Genomic DNA, 16,219 nt, shown 5'->3' on the forward strand with positions numbered 1-16,219 from the left:
GATGCGGGCATAAATATTTTTGCACACATTTATTTTTCTTAGCAGTTCAGAAGAGAGGGGTAATACAGAGGAAAACTACATATGCTGTTGTTTGCATACACTCACACACACACACACACACACACACACACGCACACTCAATTGTAAGCCGAGGAAACATTCACTATTTGAAGCATAAAAATTAGGATGCGCTCTTTATATAGAAATCTCTGTCTTGTGACCACATCTTATTTGTACATTATCTAAACATCTGGGGTTTTTTCCCTTTGGACTTGTGCAAGCTTTATACTAAACTCTGAAGTTCTCAGGGATCAAATAGTGTCACTTAAATTTGCTTACTTTGCCTTGAAGCAAATCAGCTTATTTGTTCATTAGATGAGTCCTTTATTTTCCGAGAAGACAGAAAAGGGAAATAGAGCCGATCTATGTCAAGGCATTAGAGACCACTATCCTGAATATGCTGTCATCATATAACTGTAGAATCGAGTTTCATATTTTTTTCTGGGCTACTATATTTCATTGAATCTAAGAGGCTATCAGTAGTAAGATGCACTAATATTTTATAATCTACAAAGAAAATATAAAACTCTGCCAATGAAACTATGATATATCATTGATTGAACAACCTATCCCAATTTCAAGAATATTAAAATGAACGGGGAAGGCACCTTGCAATGGGTAAAATAGCATATATGGAATAATTAGGGAGCTTTAGCATTTATAGATAGTATGTTAACTATATCGGCACAATTCAGAGGTGCCCTTTTCTTGGCAAGAAATTTATTATTTCCTTCATTCAGTAGGACAAAAAATATGTACTGTGTATTCCAAACTCTTTCTACCTTTTCTCGTTCAGAGTTAGCAAGAAGACACTCTCTCTTTTAAGAGAGTCAACTTTGTCTCTCTTTTTTTTAGTTTTATTGAGGTAAATTTACAAATAACACTGTGATGATTTGATATCCATAAACATCAAGTTAATTAGCACACCTATCAACTCATATATTTACCCTATTGTATTCTTTCCTTTGGTGAGAACAGAATTCACTTTGCCTGGAAGGAGGCAAAACAGTAATAAGAAAACAAAACAAAACAAAAAAATTTCTAGTTCAGCATTTTTTTAAAGTTCCAACTTGATTCTTGTTTCTATGAGACTTTTAGCCATAAAATAATCTGGAATACTGTTTTCCCACTCACTCTGTCACCTCAGGTTCCTGTTTTTCTGCCCATCAAAATTCCCCCTCCACTCCACTCTGCCACTAACAGGTCTTCAAGTTTTTATTACAGAAAATTGGAACAGAAATGGATACTAAATATGCCTTAAAACAATAATAAAGCAAAAACAGTCAACCAAAACTTCTAAAAATCTTCAAAATGTGTTATCATATCCCAAACAAATTGTTGTAAAATGTATAAATTGATAATTTAATAAGTAAATTCTTTGATTTGGCTGCCAGATAATGGACTTTAAGGGAAATATCCTATTTCCCTGTCCACCTCATTACTATCAATACCATACTTTCCAAATTGTATTTTCCCAATAAATTTTTTGACTGATTTAATCAAGTGATGATATGTGACCAAAGAATCTTTCCTTTCCTTATCTCAGTTTTGGAAATAGGCATTCTTAGGCAACAAACAATGATAGGGGTAAAAATTAAATTGCATTTTATTGAGTCCTTACATATTTCACATAAAGATATTTTCTATTCTAGTACAAGATTCTTCTGGCATTATATATAATACTTAGTTAATCATCACCCACCCTATTAAATAAAGATGTATGAAGCATCTAGTGAATACTAGGCACTCTGGATAGAAAGATGAATGGCATTGCCCTCTATAGCAGTGGTTCTTAAACTTCTTGGTCTCAAGACACTTTTCCATTCTTAAGAATTATTGAGGATCCCAAAAGCTTTTGTTTATGTAGATTATAGGTCTCGGTATTTATCACATTAAAATTAAAACTGAAAAATGTTTAATATTTATTTGTTAATGAATTTAAAATAACAATAAACTTATTTCATATTAACATAAAGTACATTTTTATTAAAAAACTATATTTTTTAAAACAATAACTATATTTTTTGAAAAGCGACATTATTTATATTTTTGCAAATATCTTTAATGTCTGGATTAGGAGAGGACAGCTGAATTCTCATACCTACTTCTATAGCAATCTATTATAATACATTTTGTTTGCAGTATATGAAGAAAATTAGCCTAGCACATTCTTGAAAAAAAGAAGACTACGTTAATAGCTTTTTTAGATAAATGTGATATTATTCTTTGATACTAAACCAAACTTCTACAAGTAAGTTTATTAATGGGTAGTTGCAAAGTGAAATCTGAAACCATATCAAAGAAAATTTTTAAATCTGTTGCAGTGAAATATATTGGTTTATCTCACACTTTGAATAGATATTTTACCCAAGCATTAATACGTGATTTTGTAACACAATGTATTGGTCATTTGGAAAATATCATTTCAATGAATTATGCAGATTTCTCAAAAGTTGACATGTTTCATAAAACAATTTTTTTTTTAAATCACCATCATTGAAATCACCACCAAGCTTATCAGAGAAGTTTTTACATATTGGGAAGTTGTTGAGTTCACAGTGGCAGGTACAAGTTATTCTTTAGATTATAATTTTGCTTAAATGTTTAAATTTTACCATTGTCAATAAATAACATTAGTTTATTTCATTGAAGTGACTTGCTTGCATTCATTCATTTTTTGAAAAATACCTGTAAAATCCCTAAGTCTGAATAACCACATTTGGTCAGTCAGTTGTTTTCTAAAGTAAAAATGGTATTCCATGAAAGAGCAGCCATTTCAGCTTGTAACTCAAACTTTTATCTCTCAAGTACTTTTGTTTGAGACAATCATACTTCAGTATACAGCAGAAGTGCTCTTTAATTACATCTCATTTTGTCATACAGAGTATTAAAGATGTATTCATGGATTTGGATTTTTTAAAAGGAATACTAATTTTCCTTGGTTTTTAGAGAACATTCTTAATTGAAATTAGAATGTTATCTTTTGTTCTTTGTTTTATGTTTTTGTTTGTTTGTTTGTTTGTTTGTTTTAGTGCAAGTATGATTAAGAATATAATGACTACAATACTATAATACTGTTTGGTGCCACTGCCTTCACTCAAGGTGATAGCAGTTTCATACACCAATACTTTTCCATCATCAGTGCAAATGTCAATAGACATTTAGTGAAATAGTGATAAATAATAGACAATAGAAAAAATGACAAATAATGTCTTAGTATTATTTTGAAAATATATTTGATTTGCAAATCCCCAAAAGGGTCTCTAGGGCCCTGAGGGATCTGCTGATTTCACTTTGAGAACTGCTACTCTAGAGATTCAAAGGTTACAGGAGAAGATAAATAAATGAACATGAATTTTCTGTGGTTTTTAAATAAGTAAACTGATAGAGGAAAGTCTTTTAGGAACATTTCCCAGAAGAGGTTATGTCTGAGTAGGATCCTAAACTATACCTAAGTATCAACCAAGTGAAGAATGAAGTCTTTGGCTAATTAAATCCTATGCTTCAGAATATTATTTCTGTTCTCATTTTACTAACACTTTTCCTAAAGGCTAAATAGATCTCAACTATGTGGTTCCTATATGGTAACTGGATTCTAAAAATCATGTATGCCCAATAAAGATTGAGTTACTATGCAAATCTGGAAGAGAGAACCTGGATAGTTGCATGAGATTCTGTGTTGTACTGCACAGACATTTTTTTGTTGTAAGCCAGATGTGCTTTGGGGCTCTGTGTCCCAACAGAAATCATTTCAAACAGGTCTTCATCAATATGACCTGGCTAGATTTTACTAACTATATTAATTATCACAGGAAGAATGTAAAATAACTGACATAGATCAAATTCTTAATTATCAAACAGTTTGATAGGTATTTATAATATCGCCATGTTTACAACCAGAAGGCTGAGGTTCAGAGACATTAAGTAACATGCCAAAAGTCACAACGTACATAGAGTGCAGAACTTGCTTCTAAGCCAGCTGTATCTAGCTAGGAGGTCTCTGCTCTTTCTCAAACTACAGTAGTGTATGTAACCTGGGAGCAGGCAGAATTGTATCAGTAGGAAGCTAAGCCCCAGAGCACACACTGTCCATCTCACTGGAGCACCAATTTACCTTGGTGGTATCGGTGGTAGATTCTATTTACAAACAGCCACTAATAGCAAATAATAATGATGATTATGAGAATGAATATAATGAAAACTACATTTTATGTGTCCCTACCATGTGCTGAGCATCATGCATGAATTCATCATCTTAAGTACAACAGTCTTATAAAGTGATCTTATAATCAATCTCCATTTGTATATGTATCCAGACATAACACTGTTGCATTCATGTTACCCCAACAAGTCTATAAGCTATTATTATCCATACACTGCTGATGACAAAATTGGTTTCAGTGGATAAGTAATTGTCCACAGTTACACCGTAAGTAAATGATAGAGATATACACAGACCCTAGAAGACTTGTCTCGGAAGCCTGAGATCTTCTCATGCTATGCTGCTTGTATATTAGAAGTAACTATATACTTTTTGTCTAAACTTGGATACCTTTAAGAGTAAAAGGGATGCTATTAATAATTGTGCCAAAATAAAAGACATAAATTGGTATTGCCTCAGACAAGAAGGGATAAATGGTTAACTTATTATTAGGTATAGATATGGGCTCTGTGGTATGAAACTTCTTAAAAATAAATGCACTTAGATACTTATTTGTTTTAAAATATTTATCAATCATTTTGCCTTAAACAAATGTTTTATAATTTAGAGAGGAAACACCTTTGTGTAGGTTTGATATCTAAGAAATATTCTTTACCTAGCAATTTAAAAATAACAGTAGGGTAAAAAATATTCATTATCTGAGATATATTTTATACACAGTGAAACAGAAGTCAGGTATAAAACTCTAAGAGAATAAATAAGATTTGGAAAACTCTAATTCAGTATTAAAAGTTAATGAATGTGGCACTTGCTGTGTTCTGAAATGTTATTACTCACTGAATGAGGGGGGAAATTCTAAGAAGTATGTTGCATACTTAATTATTTTCCTATTTCAGAAATAATCCTGTAACAATAACTTGAGACAGTTTCATATAATTGTAGCAGGTAGCTACTCCACCCTGATCCAAGTACAGGTTTGAGCATGTTTTTTTTTCTTTTATAGTTGCTTCTACTCCAATGTATCATAGGTGTAAATCTTATTAATTTCTCTCCAGTAAAAAGATAGCTTATAATTTCTTTTGTTTCTTTTTCTTTGATGCAAGAGTTCTCTCCTCCTAGTTTTTAACCTGCTTTGTTTAGTCTTTTTTCCCCCTGCTCTCATTTTTTTCCTCCTCAGTAGATTTATATAAAGTTAAGTGACTTAAGCTGTTTGTAATATTATTTTCGGAATATTATGCTTCTTACTTTGGCTGTTCCTGATCATATCCAGATTTATTTTCTAGAGAAAGCTAATTTAGTTTTTTGGTTTTTTGTTTTGTTTTGTTTTTTGTTTTGGTAAAATAAGTACTATAAACTTTCAAGCATCGGGCCACTCAAAAGTACAATTTGTTCACAAACAGATGGGTTTTTCTTTTTTCTCTTTTTTTAATTCTAAAGAGACATACATATATTCTTGAGTGATACAATATGTACCAGCTTTGAACAAACATTTTATCCAGACGTGAGGTCTAAACAAAAGAGCAACAACTCATATAGTGTATTTTACTACTGTGAGATTTTGCTCTGTGTGTGCATCTTGTAAATTTTTTTCTTAACGTTGCCTTTCAACTTTTTAAAATCATCCTTATGAATCTTTTCAGTTGGCTGGACATAAGAAAAGAAGGCTTTTCTCTTGAATGAATATAAGAGTTATTATGTTAAGCATTGAGTAAAAGTGTGCTGAGCGCTTAATGCAACATGACATGCATGGTGCTCCCCACAAGCTTACCTTCAAAAGGATGAGACAGAGACAAATATAGATCTGCATACATGTCAAATTGCCAAGTGCTAGGGGAAATATCTCTTATCCCCCCTGCTTTCTCTTTCATTGTCTCTTTATGTGACCAAGAGCACAGAACATAATGAAGAACAGAAGTCAAAGGAAGCAGAGTTCTTAGCCCCACTGTACACATTAGTAGGATCTGGTATTACACTAATAGCTGAGTTTTTGAAGCTAAACAGATCAAGGAAAGCAAGGCATCCTGTTCCCACATGCATCTTTAAGCATGGCAACAATAAAGTTAAGGACATTTTATTTCTTCTCTTTACCTATGGCCAACACTGCCAAGACATCCAAAGCCCCACAGCATCACAATTGCTCATGGTACTGAAATATATATCATTTTATATGAAAATGGGATATGAGCAGAGAGAAGAAAGATGCAAGTGATAAGAAAGAAAGGCAAACGTTTATGCGATTACATCTAATACTAATGACCTTCACTCTTCATCTCTAACAGTCAGATTTTTTTTTTTTTTAGGTGAGGCAACCTTTGGTTGACTTCACAGATTGCAAGGACCTTGTCAGTTTATAATCCCTTAGTTTTTATTTTTTATGCCTATAACACTTGGTCTTCCTAGGTGATCTCCCATCCAAGTACTAACCAGGCCTGACGCTGCTTAGCTTCCAAGATCAGATGGGATAGGGCTTGTTCAGGGTGGCATGACCGTAGACAAGTTAATCAGATTTTAAAAGTTTATTTCTAGCCTTAAAGAAAGTAGCTTGGAATAGTTCATAGCTCTGGCTACGGTGGGAAGTGTAGTAAAGGGAAGAGCAAGGTCCCTAGAGGCAGAAAGATCTGTGTTGGATCAGTTCTGCTCTAGACTTTGCATAACTTTAAGAAAGTTTCTTAGAGTATTGGAGCTCCACTTCATTATCTATAAAATGGTTACAATAATACTTCCTCCACAGCGTTGTGAGTGCTGAATGAGTTCTCATGTAGAACAGGGCCTGACATTAGTGTGTGCTCATTCATTGACTATTACTATTGTCATTTAAAAATGTAATGATATTCCCAGAAACTATATTTTGTTATGGTCAGAATCACATAAAAATCTCTATCTGAGGAATGAAAAAATGAGGAACGACAAAGTAAGAAATCTCTCTCTTCTCTTCCCTAAATGGTCAACATTTTTTTAAAGAAATCTCTTTCAGAAGGATATTAAAGCAGGATAAGAAACTGTGATTTGTCCGGGTCATTCAAAAAGCTGCACCCACCACCAACAACAATAAAATCAGAATCTTAGACCTGGATTAAACCAGGTTAAAAGCCATCGAAAGTAACAATAAATGGATAAAGCCACAAAAATCAATGTAGGGACCTGCAGGGGTGGGCAAAATGGGTAGAGGGGGTCAAAACGTACAAACTTCCAGTTATAAAATAAATTTTATGGGTATGTAATGTATATCGCAGTGACTGTAGTTAATACTATATTGCATATTTGAAAGTTGCTAAGAGAGTTGATCCTAAAACTTCTCATTACAAGAATAAACATGTTATAACTATGTATGGTGACGGATGTTAACTAGATTTATTGGGGTGATCATTTCACATTATATACAAATATTGAAACATTATGTTGTGCACTTGAAACTGATATAATGTTATATGCCTATTATATCTCAATTAAAAAATTAATGTATATATCGTATTGATTTATATCAATGAATAGAAGGTAAATTACTTTTTTGTTGTTGATGGTGGTGGTGGTTGTGATGGGGAAGACCACAGGGAATAATATATTTAAAGCAATTAAGAATGCTGAACATAGGTTCAAATTCAACTCGACTGCATAGCATTTGATCTTCAGAGAAACAGAGTGCTAAATAGTTTTGATCCTCAGTCTTCTCATCTATGAAATGGGGACAGTAATAGACTTACTTCATAAGCTGGTTGTGAAGTTTATATGGGATAATGCATGTAAAGCAATCACTGTAAGCCTGAGTAAGCACTCAATATTGTTATTATACGAGCTTTTGCCTCTATTTAGCATTGGTTGGTCACAGTGTCTCAATTTTTTCATCTAGCTATTTCTCTATGTCATCAGAACTTCTCAAAACAAAGTCTTGGAGTGTTTGCTTCCAGAACACTTGAACGCATGTGAGTGAAGTATTCTAGAATGTAAGTAATTAGCTAGTCAAATATGATTTTCCATTTAGGTCCAAAGGAATCCAAGGCTGGGCTTCTCTCCTTTGGCTCCCAAAAGGTCAACTACAAGTCAAAGGTCATACATCATGTTTGACATTTCACCATTAAAATTCATCTACCAGTGAGACTTGGTTCATATGACTAATCTTGTTTGGTTTGGCAATGAGGTGAAATGTCAATAGGCTTCCTATTTTGACTAAAATTATTGAGTATACCAAAGGGAATATTTCATGTAGTTTAGTCATCCAGAATAAAGATGAGCATACTTTCCTGAAAAGTTCAACTATACTAATGAGATAATGGATCACCAGAATACTTTATATTTGAAATGCATACTTTGTTCACATTCTTGCTTCACTTAGAGAATTGTGTCATTGTTGCCAAAGTCTTGGGTTTCCTTTACCTCATGCCTGGATTCTCCACTGACACTATAATGGGAATTCCACCTTCAGGCACAAGATAGTATATGGAACTAAAATGACAATAGCAGAAGGTAAAGAATACATTTCATACATTGTGCTACAGAATATTTTTCTTGACTGTTTCTGTTATAGTCATTGACTATTGCTTAGAGAAATCCATTTGGAAATTTGAAAACATTTTGTCTCTAGAGGCTGGTTTTTTGAAAACACACTTTTACTCATACATGTCATCACAAATTATATAAAAGAATAATTATAGATCAATCTACATAACTTTAATTTTGCGGTTAGTTAATTACAAAAGCATATCCCTCTGGCACTGCCCTTACTATATAAGGTATGTGTGCTTCTTTTTTTCTATCTGAAAGAATGGTAATTTTGCAGGAAAAAAAATGTTCATATTTTCTTAAGGAAACAAAATGCAAGATTTGCCACTTACTGAAATTTGAAGTGTGATGAACTCTGTAGTTCATGTTCACACATTAGGAATAACCTATAGAGCTATGAGCTGTTAGAATGTAGCATTAAAAAAGAAAAAAAAACTATGTAAAAGAAGAATACAAAGCCCATTTTTATGAGTGACCAAATGTCAAAGAGGTATTAAAGCGATTTTCAGGCTATTCTGTTCATTATTTTGCTGACTTAGAAACCTCGAAGTGTTTCGTATCTATTTCATTATCTGCAAAAGTATGCACTGTAATGGAATTTACATAAAAATCCTGCTAGAGAGTAGGGACTTTACTACATAGTCAGCTTTGCCTCCTAATCCAATCTTCCCCAATGTAGTTGGTATGGCAGTTGCCAAACTCAAACAGCAGGATCTCTTTTGTAAAGAAAAGTATGAATTTGAGCTACAAAATGAGCACAAGTATTTTTCTATTACTCTGGATGCTTCTTCTTGCTGAGTTTACAGGAGAAGTCTAGCAGGAGGTGTTATTAAATAGCCTCAGAAATTAGCCCCAAAACAATTATCTTGGTCCAGCCATGGAAAAAGACACTAGAGGCTTAATGAAAAGAGCATTTGAATTTTTGTGATTGAATATCTGTTGGACACCTCTGTAGTTATTAACCCTTGTGGGCAGGATTTCAGATTTTTTATTATTTTTAATTGAATTGTTTCTGGAACACTGCAGATTAAAAACAGTTCCTCTATGATAGTTGGAGATCCCAAGGCAAACTATGTAATAATGGGTTCTTTAAAAGTTTGGTTTAAACCTCACTGTTTGTCAAGGAATATGTCCTCGTTCAACATAAATTTTGATTTTCATATTATAATAGATTTATAGAAATACTAAGTAGGAAAGCATGGCTCTAGTCAAATAGTTTACCACGCATTCCTTACAATTATCTTTTTCCAACACCCAGGGCTTTCTTTTCATTTAGTAGTGAATTTGCCATGAGTTAAAGGCTCTTATGAACTCCTTAAGAGAATATTGCCAAGGTTACTACTTTTTGTTTGTTTTTCACTTTCCTCTATACATAGTCAAAATTTGGGCTTTCTCAGTTTTCTTTCTTTTCCTGTGGTTTTACCATTCCAAATAAATTCTCTGTCTCTATAGTATTTGCTATTTTTAAATACCTGTTGGCTTTTTTTATGTCAAATCTTAAAAGTTACTTAGTTGCCCTAATCTTTCCTCCCAAGTCCCCTCCCAACCTCACTTCCCTAGTCACTTCATTATTTTTTTTTCTCTTAACTCTTTCCAATCTTCCACATATTTCTGGAATTGAGTTTATCCAAACCAACTGCACTTTTCCAGGTGCATCATATATCATTTCCTAAGTCTGGGATGTGATGGTTCTTTGTATTCAGCCCAAATGCTAGTGGAGCTTGTCTTTTTTTTCCCCGCTGTCAGTATGTTGACTCAGAGAGTTTTTTGAACATATCTCACTGATGATACGTGAGGGAGCCTTTCTGAAAATGGGCTATCTTCTTCTAACCAGGCTATCTTCCTGATTAGTCTATTTAAGGAATGTGATATAAGAGAAAACATGATTTTGTGAACTGTATTAGAAAACATGTCCAGTTACCCCACATTATCCCCTGCCATTTTTAGAAATACATCTATTTTGTTGGCATTTTCATTTTTGTTAACTATGTTTTATTATGAAATGGAATAGAAGCATATGCAAACAAATGGTTGGTAAGGCTATCAGAATGAAAGTGGAGAACTCAGCTCAACTTAGGGCAGAATGATTCGCTTATCTGTATTACATATATATTATGTGTGTATATATATGTATATATACATACATACATATATATACACATACATATATATATATATATTTGAAAAGACCTGCACTGAAATTATTTTTCACTTAATGTTAACAATCTGGGTCTTTACATTTTCTTGACCTTTTCATTACAGTTCTTTTAAACTACTTTTTCTGACCTTCAAAGCAGTTAATAATAGGTACAAAATCAGGGGTGAGAAGCCAGAGAAAAGAAATATAAAATTAAATATGATATGCCAAAATTTTAGTAATAAGTTATACAAATCTCTGTCTATATCATCATAAAGAGTACTATTTAATGTAAAAAGACTATTTGCAGGCTACACCAAAATCAACCACAAGTCACTTCGAGCAGTATAAGAAAAGATCATATAACACTTATGCATCTATAAACCAAATCTGGAGAATATATGAGCTGATGAACATGTGAAAAAATTTTTTATCCTCCCTAAGTTTTATATATTAACATAAATATATATCATATTCATAGATTCTAAGAAGTTATCAATTATAGCAACTCGCTCCGACTGATTTGATAACAGCTTTTCAGAAAATAAACCACGTCAAATTTACACACAAAATTTCTTTTGCTAAATGACAATAGCATACATTTATCTACATAATTGCAGATCACTCTCATCTTTGAATTACAAAGTTTTACTCAAAATCTTTTTTTTACATTCTTGACGTCACTTTTGAGCTTTTATGGTGGCATCAAAGTGACAACCCCACTGCTTTCAGTTAATTCACCTTCACTCATATATCTCAGTCAATACTCCTTCAGTTATACATCTAAACGATAACAGATTCCAATTATCTTGAGCAAAAAGGATAATGATTGGCTTTTGTAACTTAAAAATCTGCAGTAGTCTTTAGGCCGCTTTTGGCTCACAAACTCAAAAAACATCACCATGGTCAGGTTTCTGTCAATATGTCGGCAGTTATTCTTCCATGCAGTCTCCATACTCGGCAGGTCGTCCCTTGTAGAAACTGCAGTTGCTCTGATCTCATAGCCTCTCTTTTATCCCAATAGAGTCGTGAGAGCTGTTTTCCCTCCACCCTTAACATTTTAAACAACATATATGGATCTAGATTTAAGTTATAATTTATGTGAGATTTTCGACACAGATAACTCAAGTGAACTGACAAAAGTATTTTTTAGCTTTTAAGCATTCTTAATGTCAAACATGCACAATGACAATTGCACTACAATGTATTCCTTTGCCTGAACTATGGAAATTTTCTTTTTGACACTGACATATTCATTGATTCAACTAAGTCTCCAAGACAGACAGGTTTCTGCCCACATTGGGCTTATAATTCTCAATTTTAAATATGTGAAAATATGAAGCTCATGTATCTTATACTTGAGGCAAAAAGATAGCAAATTATACAGATTTATGATACAAAATTTAGAGATATGGAGACATAATAAGAGAAAAAAGTTATTACCCTATCACACAGTGGCAACTACTTTTAATATGTTAGTATACATTTCTTTTGACTTTAAAAAAATATATGTATATGGGTACTTATTCATTTTTCCTGAGGATGAAAGCCTACTATAGTTAGTCCTTTTAACCTAATTTTCAACCTAACAATATATTCTTTAAAAACCTTGCATTTTTAATTTTGTGTTGTGTGAAAAAAAATACGTATATATCTAAAAAGTGTAACTCTTAAGTTAAAAGTATATGTATATTTTTAAACATTTTGAAAACCAGGAGTTCCATGCAGGAAGAGATTTTTGACTGTTTTGTTCACTGCTAAATTTCAGTGCCTAGAACAGTGTCTGACATCTAGAATACATTCGGTAAATATTTGTTAAATGAATGAGTATTGGTATATTTCCTGCTATAATTCAAGTATGAGATGGCCCATTTCCCTAAACCCTCATCAACTCTGGGATTTTTTTTTTTCAGTTGTTCTTCTAACTTCTTTATTTCTACAAAAAGTAAAATTGTGTCAAATCATGCTTACTTAGGCAAAAACAGTAAGGAACTTGTAGCCTAATTTGGCTGAATGTTTCAAAACCTTAAAGTTTTGACTAAGCAAAATCTAGTAGGAAGATCATATACTAGTCCACTAAGAAAACATATGACTTAAAGAAGTTACTAAGCACACTTTATTATTACATCATATGTAGAACCTATAAATGCAGGTATTGTGTTTTAATAAATCACCAAATAAAGAAACCCGAAAGAGAGCTGTTATGACTCTGCCTAATATTTAACTCTCCCCCCAATGTCTGTAGAACCTTATCTTTTCTCCATGCTCTATATTTAACTCAGCCTAATACTTAAGCACAATAAAAGTTTATTATAAAAACTATAGAGAAAACTCATAGAAACTAAGGTTAGGAATTCCAGTTAAACCTCATGTGGAACCATAACCTTGACATACAGAAAAAGAACACTTTATGGGGGGCTGCCTCTCACTGAGCATCTGATTTTCTCTTACTCACTCCCCTCTCTTGCTCTTGCCCCTTAGTGCCTCTCTCTGACTGACTCTCTCTCTCTCTCTCTGACTGACTCTCTCTCTCTCTCTCTCTCTCTCTCTTCCACTTTCTCCTCCTCCACTCCCTCCTCCTCCCTCTCTCCTCTCTCTCTTTTCTCTCTCTCTCTCTCTCTCTCTCTCTCTCTCTCTCTCTAAGTGACTTTCTCTGCTTCAGTGTACTGGCTTTGCATCCCTTTCCTATCCCAACACTTAATAAACTGTGCTCTTGTTCCAAGTTTTCTAAAGACAGGATCAGATCCACCCATATGCAGGCAGGAATCTCTCCTCCCTTTGTCTTCAGTCCAATCTTCTATGATGATAGAAAAGGATCTCTTAGTTCAAATACGGAACCTAGTACTAAATCGGACTAATTTTCAAAGAAGAGGGTTAAAACTGGCAAATATCCCAAAAGGCAGATGTCACATTGTGCCTATATTTGTTAGATGTTGATATACAAATATAGGTAGAAAGTGGCTCCTATTATGTAATAATTCACTAATCTAATTTGAGTATAAATTTTTAAAAAATCTTCCCACCTTTATCATTTTGAAAATCATTTATGGTAGTCAGGGTTTTGTTTTTTGTTTTTTAATTTAGTTTTCATTTTATGGCTAAGCTTCTCTATATTTATTTCTCAATCTGTGTTTTGCCATTTGTCTTTGTCAGAGATCTTTGATTCCACAGAAACGATTTTTTTAAGTTTATTTTTTTATTCTACCATGTACAGATTTCTATTTGTAGTTATTTTTAACTGGGATGCTGTGTCTAGCAATTTAGTACTTTCTGCAATACTATTTTTTCTCAAAATTATCTGACTGTGCAAAAATTAAATAAATGAAAACAACTATCTTTTGCAATGCCACACTTCACATATTTTTGGAGATAATCCATTATTAACTGTGCTCCCTTTACCAAGCAAAACGATTCATCTGAACTAGTGATTTATGATGTGTGTATTTCTTCCATATTTTCATTTTCTTTACATTTCATAATTTTCATATTTTCCCCCTTTGATTCTGTTGTAATTTAAATCTATTATGGAATAAACTAAATCATTTTCTTTCTTATTTAAGTAATTTCTGACAGATAATCTTCCCAGTACTAACTAGGGTTTATTCTGAGGAAAAAGAAAATAAATTACACTTAAGTTATAGCTATGAACAATAAACTTTTTAAATCAAGCCATCTCTATCATTAATATCCATCACCCTATCCATATACTCTAGATCTTATAAATATATGATAAATTGCTAAATTTATGGGATTGGCCATGCAGCTATTCCATTGCTTCCACTCTTCAGATATATTCTCAAATTGTGGCAATATACGTGAAATGTCAGCCTTCCTTAATGACTGATGGGGATGGTATCATCATGGTTCTTGGCCACCGTGATGAGCATCAATCACAAAGACAGCCAAAGATGTCAGATCTGTTGAGATGCTCTTTAATCCTATGATCCTGGAAAAATCACAACTGTCAGCACAGATCCAAGCAATTGTCTAGCTCGGTGGTCCTTAACCTTTTCCAGTTAGAAGAATCGTATTCTACCAAAAATCACTCTTGAACAATTTCACTTATAATTTTGTTTGAAAAGCATACAATGGCCAAAACCAGGAACACTGTAACAAATATCTTTTGATATGCTTTGCACTGCCTTAACCAACCCCTCTTCTCTGAGAACTGTTCCCCACATCTACAGAAGTGGCCCATTATGCTATATTTGAGGTCAGAAATATTTGTAAATGAAATTTTGTTTTACTAACTATCATAACACATTCAAAGAAATTAGTGGGAAACATGCTATGTATCCAGTCAACAGATATTGCTTATTTTGCTTCAAACACAATGAGAACCACTGATCTAGAAAATATACTTTTTTTCCTTCCTCATCATTTATTTTTTTTTCCTCTTTTTTTAAAATTGGGGTAACATTGGTTAATACAATTATGCGATTTTCAGGTGTACATTATAATTTGACATCTGTATATTCTATTGTGTGTTTACCACCCAAAGTCCAGTTTCCTTCAGCTATCATATATTTGATCCCCTTTACCCACTTCACCCACCCCCATCCCCCTATATTTGACCCTCTTTACCTTGTCTACCTTCCCCCTCCTCCCCCTCTCCTTACCCTTTGGTAACCACTAGTCTACAGTCCATGTCCGTGAATCTCTTTGTTTGTCCTGTTCATTCGTTGCTTTTAGGTTTATAGCCCACATATAAGTGATATCATGTGATCTGCAACTTAGAAAATGTACTCTTTATAAAACCCACTCTTACCTTAATAATTCAGGTAAATGAGGGAAAAGTTTTGTTTTGTCGTTTTATTCTGTACTCAACATTATTGATCGACTTGATTCTCTACTTCACCTAATATATACAGACAAAGCCCATGATTTCATAAAAAACCTTGTCAAAGGTATCACAATTATTCTCCCATGATTCAAGTAGGGCAAAATTATGGTGTATTTCCCTGAGGTGCAGTAAAATAGTTTATTTATTACTACTTCCTCAACATCTCACTCACAGGTGGTTAAATTTTTGAAGGATTATTAACTAGGCTTGTGTAGGCAAGTACAACAATTTAACTTCAGAAAGCCATTATCTGAACCAGCCTCCCTCTGCCTAGGACCTAAGAATATTATTTACAGAAATGAATCAGTATATTACATTTAATATATTCTTCAAACATTTGTACATATATCAAGTTTTCCTGTTTAAATGTTTCTATGTTGCATGAGTTCATTAAAAAATTTAACCCACATAATCTTATTCCGTAATTCCATTCGGCTTTTTAAGTTCTTACAGTGGCTTCCTAATCTATCAATTTTGTACTGCTTACCAAATGAGAACTCTCAGCTTCTTCAAAATCTGT

General features: G+C 33.1%; 1 protein-coding gene and 1 pseudogene across 1 annotated transcript in view; both read right to left on the bottom strand.

The window, feature by feature from the left end:
• Window positions 1-16,219, bottom strand: part of LOC120583139 (splicing factor, arginine/serine-rich 19-like) — an 82,160-nt gene that overhangs the window by 15,393 nt on the left and 50,548 nt on the right. The gene's annotated exons all lie outside the window — the stretch shown is intronic.
• Window positions 6,598-6,716, bottom strand: LOC120583495 (uncharacterized; annotated as a pseudogene).

The sequence above is a fragment of the Pteropus medius genome, unplaced genomic scaffold (genome assembly GCF_902729225.1).
Source record: "Pteropus medius unplaced genomic scaffold, Ma_sr-lr_union100, whole genome shotgun sequence".
NCBI classification, from domain to species: Eukaryota; Metazoa; Chordata; class Mammalia; order Chiroptera; family Pteropodidae; genus Pteropus; species Pteropus medius.